This window comes from Pseudophryne corroboree, chromosome 7 (assembly GCF_028390025.1).
Source record: "Pseudophryne corroboree isolate aPseCor3 chromosome 7, aPseCor3.hap2, whole genome shotgun sequence".
NCBI lineage: Eukaryota > Metazoa > Chordata > Amphibia > Anura > Myobatrachidae > Pseudophryne > Pseudophryne corroboree.
The window spans coordinates 354,759,656-354,767,148 of NC_086450.1; the positions used below are offsets into that span (position 1 = coordinate 354,759,656).

At 45.3% G+C, this 7,493-nt stretch overlaps 1 pseudogene; it reads left to right on the forward strand.

Moving 5' to 3' along the window:
• The first annotated feature begins 5,513 nt into the window (after nt 1-5,513).
• Nucleotides 5,514-5,632, forward strand: LOC134947330 (5S ribosomal RNA; annotated as a pseudogene).
• The last annotated feature ends 1,861 nt before the right edge of the window (nt 5,633-7,493 follow it).

A 7,493-nucleotide genomic window follows, 5' to 3' on the forward strand; every position in this document is an offset into this window, starting at 1 on the left:
AACGCTCCATATCTGTGTTGCATTGTAGTATAGGAGTACAGTGCAGAATTTTGCTGACCAGTGACAACCAGTATTATATAGCAGTACGGTACAGTAGTCCACTGCTCTACCTACCTCTGTGTCGTCAAGTATACTATCCATCCATACCTGTAGTGCATTTTAGTTGTGCACAGTATATATAGTAGGAGGACAGTGCAGAATTTTGCTGACCACCAGTATATAATATATAGCAGTACGGTACAGTAGTCCACTGCTCTACCTACCTCTGTGTCGTCAAGTATACTATCCATCCATACCTGTGGTGCATTTTAGTTGTGCGCAGTATTATATAGTAGGAGGACTGCAGGTCAGCTTACCGACGCCGGGATCCCGGCAGCATACCGACGCCGGGATCCCGGCGGGGAGGGGCGAGTGCAGCAAGCCCCTTGCGGGCTCGCTGCGCTCGCCACGCTGCGGGCTCGGTGGCGACCTACGGTCGCCACGGGTTCTGTTCCCACTCTATGGGTGTCGTGGACACCCACGAGTGGAAATAGTCCCTGTTGTTCGGCATGCCGACCATCGGGAAAGTGAGCTGTCGGGCTCGTGGAGGAGGTCATGTGACTGTCGGTCAGCTGACCGGCGGTCAAATGAATACCACCCCATTCATACCTGTGGTGCATTTTAGTTGTGCGCAGTATTATATAGTAGGAGAACAGTGCAGAATTTTGCTGACCACCAGTATATAATATATAGCAGTACGGTACAGTAGGCCACTGCTCTACCTACCTCTGTGTCATCAAGTATATTATCCATCCATACCTGTGGTGCATTTCAGTTTTGCACAGTTTGCTGACCACCAGTATATAATATATAGCAGTACGGTACAGAAGGCCACTGCTCTACCTACCTCTGTGTCGTCAAGTATACTATCCATCCATACCTGTGGTGCATTTCAGTTTTGCACAGTTTGCTGACCACCAGTATATAATATATAGCAGTACGATACAGTAGTCCACTGCTCTAACTACCTCTGTGTCGTCAAGTATACTATCCATCCATACCTGTGGTGCATTTTAGTTGTGCGCAGTATTATATAGTAGGAGGACAGTGCAGAATTTTGCTGACCACCAGTATATAATATATAGCAGTACGGTACAGTAGGCCACTGCTCTACCTACCTCTGTGTCGTCAAGTATACTAGTATCCATTCATACCTGTGGTGCATTTTAGTTATTCGCAGTATATATAGTAGGAGGACAGTGCAGATTTTTGCTGACCACCAGTATATAATATATAGCAGTACGGTACAGTAGGCCACTGCTCTACCTACCTCTGTGTCGTCAAGTATACTATCCATCCATACCTGTGGTGCATTTTAGTTGTGCGCAGTATATATAGTAGGAGGACAGTGCAGTATTTTGCTTACCACCAGTATATAATATATAGCAGTACGGTACAGTAGGCCACTGCTCTACCTACCTCTGTGTTGTCAAGAATACTATCCATCCATACCTGTGGTGCATTTTAGATGTGCGCAGTATATATAGTAGGAGGACAGTGCAGAATTTTGCTGACCACCAGTATATAATATATAGCAGTACGGTACAGTAGGCCACTGCTCTACCTACCTCTGTGTCGTCAAGTATACAATCCATCCATACCTGTGGTGCATTTTAGTTGTGCGCAGTATACATAGTAGGAGGACAGTGCAGAATTTTGCTGACCACCAGTATATAATATATAGCAGTACGGTACAGTAGGCCACTGCTCTACCTACCTCTGTGTCGTCAAGTATACTATCCATCCATACCTGTAGTGCATTTTAGTTGTGCACAGTATTATATAGTAGGAGGACAGTGCAGAATTTTGCTGACCACCAGTATATAATATATAGCAGTACGGTACAGTAGGCCACTACTCTACCTACCTCTGTGTCGTCAAGTATACTATCCATCCATATGGGTGTAGTATGGCTGACCGGCGGTCTCCTGACTGCCGGTCAGCTTACCGACGCCGGGATCCCGGCAGCATACCGATGCCGGGATCCCGGCGGGGAGGGGCGAGTGCAGCAAGCCCCTTGCGGGCTCGCTGCGCTCGCCACGCTGCGGGCTCGGTGGCGACCTGCGGTCGCCACGGGTTTTGTTCCCACTCTATGGGTGTCGTGGACACCCACGAGTGGAAATAGTCCCTGTTGGTCGGCATGCCGACCATCGGGAAAGTGAGCTGTCGGGCTCGTGGAGGAGGTCATGTGACTGTCGGTCAGCTGACCGGCGGTCAAATGAATACCACCCCATCCATACCTGTGGTGCATTTTAGTTGTGCGCATTATTATATAGTAGGAGGACAGTGCAGAATTTTGCTGACCACCAGTATATAATATATAGCAGTACGGTACAGTAGGCCACTGCTCTACCTACCTCTGTGTCGTCAAGTATACTATCCATCCATACCTGTGGTGCATTTTAGTTGTGCGCAGTATATATAGTAGGAGGACAGTGCAGATTTTTGCTGACCACCAGTATAAAATATATAGCAGTATGGTACAGTAGGCCATTGCTACTGATATTACTGGCATATAATTCCACACATTAAAAAATGGAGAACAAAAATGTGGAGGGTAAAATAGGGAAAGATCCACTTCCACCTCGTGCTGAAGCTGCTGCCACTAGTCATGGCCGAGACGATGAAATGCCATCAACGTCGTCTGCTAAGGCCGATGCCCAATGTCATAGTAGAGAGCATGTAAAATCCAAAAAAGTTCAGTAAAATGACCCAAAAATCTAAATTAAAAACGTCTGATGAGAAGCGTAAACTTGCCAATATGCCATTTACGACACGGAGTGGCAAGGAACGGCTGAGGCCCTGGCCTATGTTCATGGCTAGTGGTTCAGAGTCACATGAGGATGGAAGCACTCATCCTCTCGCTAGAAAAATGAAAAGACTTAAGCTGGCAAAAGCACAGCAAAGAACTGTGCGTTCTTCTAAATCACAAATCCCCAAGGAGAGTCCAATTGTGTCGGTTGCGAAGCCTGACCTTCCCAACACTGGACGGGAAGAGGTGGCACCTTCCACCATTTGCACGCCCCTGCAAGTGCTGGAAGGAGCACCCGCAGTCCAGTTCCTGATAGTCAAATTGAAGATGTCACTGTTGAAGTACACCAGGATGAGGATATGGGTGTTGCTAGCGCTGAGGAGGAAATTGACAAGGAGGATTCTGATGGTGAGGTGGTTTGTTTAAGTCAGGCACCCGGGGAGACACCTGTTGTCCGTGGGACGAATATGGCCATTGACATGCCTGGTCAAATTACAAAAAAAATCACCTCGTCGGTGTGGAATTATTTTAACAGAAATGCGGACAACATTTGTCAAGCTGTGTGTTGCCTTTGTCAAGCTGTAATAAGTAGGGGTAAGGACGTTAACCACCTAGGAACATCCTCCCTTATACGTCACCTGGAGCGCATTCATCAGAAGTCATTGACAAGTTCAAAAACTTTGGGTGACAGCGGAAGCAGTCCACTGACAACTAAATCCCTTCCTCTTGTAATCAAGCTCCTGCAAACCACACCACCAACTCCCTCAGTGTCAATTTCCTCCTTAGACAGGAAAGCCAATAGTCCTGCAGGCCATGTCACTGTCAAGTCTGACGAGTCCTCTCCTGCCTGGGATTCCTCCGATGCATTGTTGAGTGTAACGCCTACTGCTGCTGGCGCTGCTGTTGTTGCTGCTGGGAGTCGATCGTCATCCCAGAGGGGAAGTCGGAAGACCACTTGTACTACTTCCAGTAAGCAATTGACTGTCCAACAGTCCTTTGCGAGGAAGATGAAATATCACAGCAGTCATCCTGCTGCAAAGCAGTTAACTCAGGCCTTGGCAGCCTGGGTGGTGTTAAAGGTGTGTCCGGTATCCACCGTTAATTCACAGGGAATTAGAGAATTTATTGAGTTACTAACGAGAGGAGAGAGAGAAAGCTCTTGTGTGGGCGCACTCTTGTTGTTGTAGAGAGAAGAAAGAATTCTTCGGTTATTAGTAATAATAAAAACTTAATTTTTATTAATCAACAATTAAAAATTATTACCCCTCTACGATCCAAGAAAAAGTGTAAGCATAAAAAAGACGTGAGAAAATATAAAATGTTCTGGTCTGTTAATCACACGAGAAGGATTAGAAAGGCTGCAGACACTTGATAGTCTGAAACCCGTTTCTCCTGACCAGTACAGATAATCTGAATTAATGAGACCGACCAGGGAGGTCAATAGTGTCTCTTAGAGAACCACTTGAATATGGTTAATAGTGAGCAATTGAGTGTTCACCTGTTATTCCATATTGTGCAGAGTTAGAAATATCTATATTGACACGATCTGGACGCGGCAAGGATAGAAAAAAGTTTGTGAAAGAATCAAATAGTGGTGATACTGCTGTTGGTGTCCACCCTTCAAAAGAAGGGGAATAGTCCCTACTCTACAACACCAGGTATTCCCAGGGAGTCGCCTCTCAAGGTACTGACCCGGCCCAACGCTGTTTAGCTTCCAAGATCGGACGAGATGGTGTGTGAGGAGTGTGTGAGGAGTTTAAAAACTCCTCACACACCATCGACTATGAGATCCCGGAAGTGAACAAGCCCAACGGGCGAAACGCGTTTTCCACGGACTACAGCGTGGGACCTGCCTTTGGAGGACCCCCTATTATCATCTATTCTCATATCGTGACACCTTGAGTATCACTTTTCTACCTGTATTATATATTTTTTTCTATGTGCAATTTAGACTTGAATACTCTTTTCTATAGGTGCCTTTTTGCATTAAGCACACTCACCAGCGCTGCATACCATGCAGTTAGGATTTTTTGTGCGTTTTACAGCAGTATAATCCTACATATTTTAGGCTAGTATTGCTGGCATAGGTGCTCATTATATTTGGCACACTACTCAATACTGCATGGTGCTTATTGAGGATCTCTCATGCATATTATAGTTTGGTAGTCCTATAGATTGCAGATCATTACAACTGCAATAGGAGGACTTTTCTTTTGGCACACCAATTAATAGTATAAGCCTGCTTTGGGATTTCTTGTGTACAATATAGATTTATAATCCTACAGATTGCGGGATATACCTATTATTATTATTTTTTGTACACATTGCTCTATTCCCTATGTATGCAGGGCGCCATACACTTTAGGTTGCTTTGTTTAAAACAATGTTTTTCTGCCTTGCACAAAAAGGAATACATATGTGCAATCTATATCTACATGTATGAATTTACCTGACGCTGCATATTCTGTGACGGGGTTTCTTTTCCTTAGGGAGAGTAACCACTAGTCTAATTTCTAAAAATAATATTTTTTTCTCCTCCTTTTCACTATTTACTAATTTCCGTAGACTCTCATCCACGATCCTAGGATATACTTTGCCACTGAGTGACAACTGTTTCACCCTGCCTAACGTGGAAAGCAGATCTACACACTATATGGCTTTATCTTTCTAAATCTCCACTCTACCATCTGTATATAGGTGCACTCTCATTGGTAGATAGCCTCTCTACTATCATACCACGCTGCTAATGCCCGATCTCGTCCGATCTTGGAAGCTAAACAGCGTTGGGCCGGGTCAGTACCTTGAGAGGCGACTCCCTGGGAATACCTGGTGTTGTAGAGTAGGGACTATTCCCCTTCTTTTGAAGGGTGGACACCAACAGCAGTATCACCACTATTTGATTCTTTCACAAACTTTTTTCTATCCTTGCCGCGTCCAGATCGTGTCAATATAGATATTTCTAACTCTGCACAATATGGAATAACAGGTGAACACTCAATTGCTCACTATTAACCATATTCAAGTGATTCTCTAAGATACACTATTGACCTCCCTGGTCGGTCTCATTAATTCAGATTATCTGTACTGGTCAGGAGAAACGGGTGTCAGACTATCAAGTGTCTGCAGCCTTTCTAATCCTTCTCGTGTGATTAACAGACCAGAACATTTTATATTTTCTCACGTCTTTTTTATGCTTACACTTTTTCTTGGATCGTAGAGGGGTAATAATTTTTAATTGTTGATTAATAAAAATTAAGTTTTTATTATTACTAATAACCGAAGAATTCTTTCTTCTCTCTACAACAACAAGAGTGCGCCCACACAAGAGCTTTCTCTCTCTCCTCTCGTTAGTATCTGTACTTTCTAGCTCTGGGCGCACCACCAATAGGGACTACATTTTGAAAGGTTTAAATCTCCTTTCCAATACTATAATTGTCCATTTGTTGGTTTCTTACAATTCTTACATTTCATAACATACCGGTGCACGGTCGCTCCTCTTGCTTCGATAATTTATTGAGTTAGTGTGTCCCCGGTACCAAATACCATCTAGGTTCCACTTCTCCAGGCAGGCGATACCGAGAATGTACACAGACCTCAGAAAAAGAGTCACCAGTGTCCTAAAAAATGCAGTTGTACCCAATGTCCACTTAACCACAAACATGTGGACAAGTGGAGCAGGGCAGACTCAGGACTATATGACTGTGACAGCCCACTGGGTAGATGTATTACCTCCCGCAGCAAGAACAGCAGCGGCGGCACCTGTAGCAGCATCTCGCAAACGCCAACTCGTTCCTAGGCAGGCTACGCTTTGTATCACCGCTTTCCATAAGAAGCACACAGCTGACAACCTCTTACGAAAACTGAGTAACATCATCGCAGAATGGCTTACCCCAATTGGACTCTCCTGGGGATTTGTGACATCGGACAATGCCACCAATATTGTGCGTGCATTACGGCCCTCATTCCGAGTTGTTCGCTCGCTAGCTGCTTTCAGCAGCATTGCACATGCTAAGCCGCCGCCCTCTGGGAGTGTATCTTAGCATAGCAGAATTGCGAACGAAAGATTAGCAGAATTGCAAATAGAAATTTCTTAGCAGTTTCTGAGTAGCTCGAGACTTACTCAGCCATTGCGATCAGTTCAGTCAGTTTCTTTCCTGGTTTGACGTAAAAAAACACACCCAGCGTTCGCCCAGACACTCCCCCGTTTCTTCAGACACTCCCGCGTTTTTCCCAGAAACGCCAGCGTTTTTTCGCACACGCCCAGAAAACGGACAGTTTCCGCCCAGAAACACGCACTTCCTGTCAATCACAGTACGATCACCAGAACGATGAAAATTCCTCGTTATGCCGTGAGTAAAATACCTAACTTTTGTGTAAAATAACTAAGCGCATGCGCTCTGCGAACCTTGCGCATGCGCAGTAAGCGACTAATCGCAATATAGCGAAAATCGGCAACGAGCGAACAACTCGGAATTACCCCCTACATGTGGGCAAATTCCAGCACGTCCCTTGTTTTGCACATACATTGAATTTGGTGGTGCAGAATTATTTAAAAAACGACAGGGGCGTGCAAGAGATGCTGTCGGTGGCCCGAATAATTGCGGGCCACTTTCGGCATTCAGCCACCGTGTGCCGAAGACTGGAGCACCAGCAAACACTCCTGAACCTGCCCCGCCATCATCTGAAGCAAGAGGTGGTAACG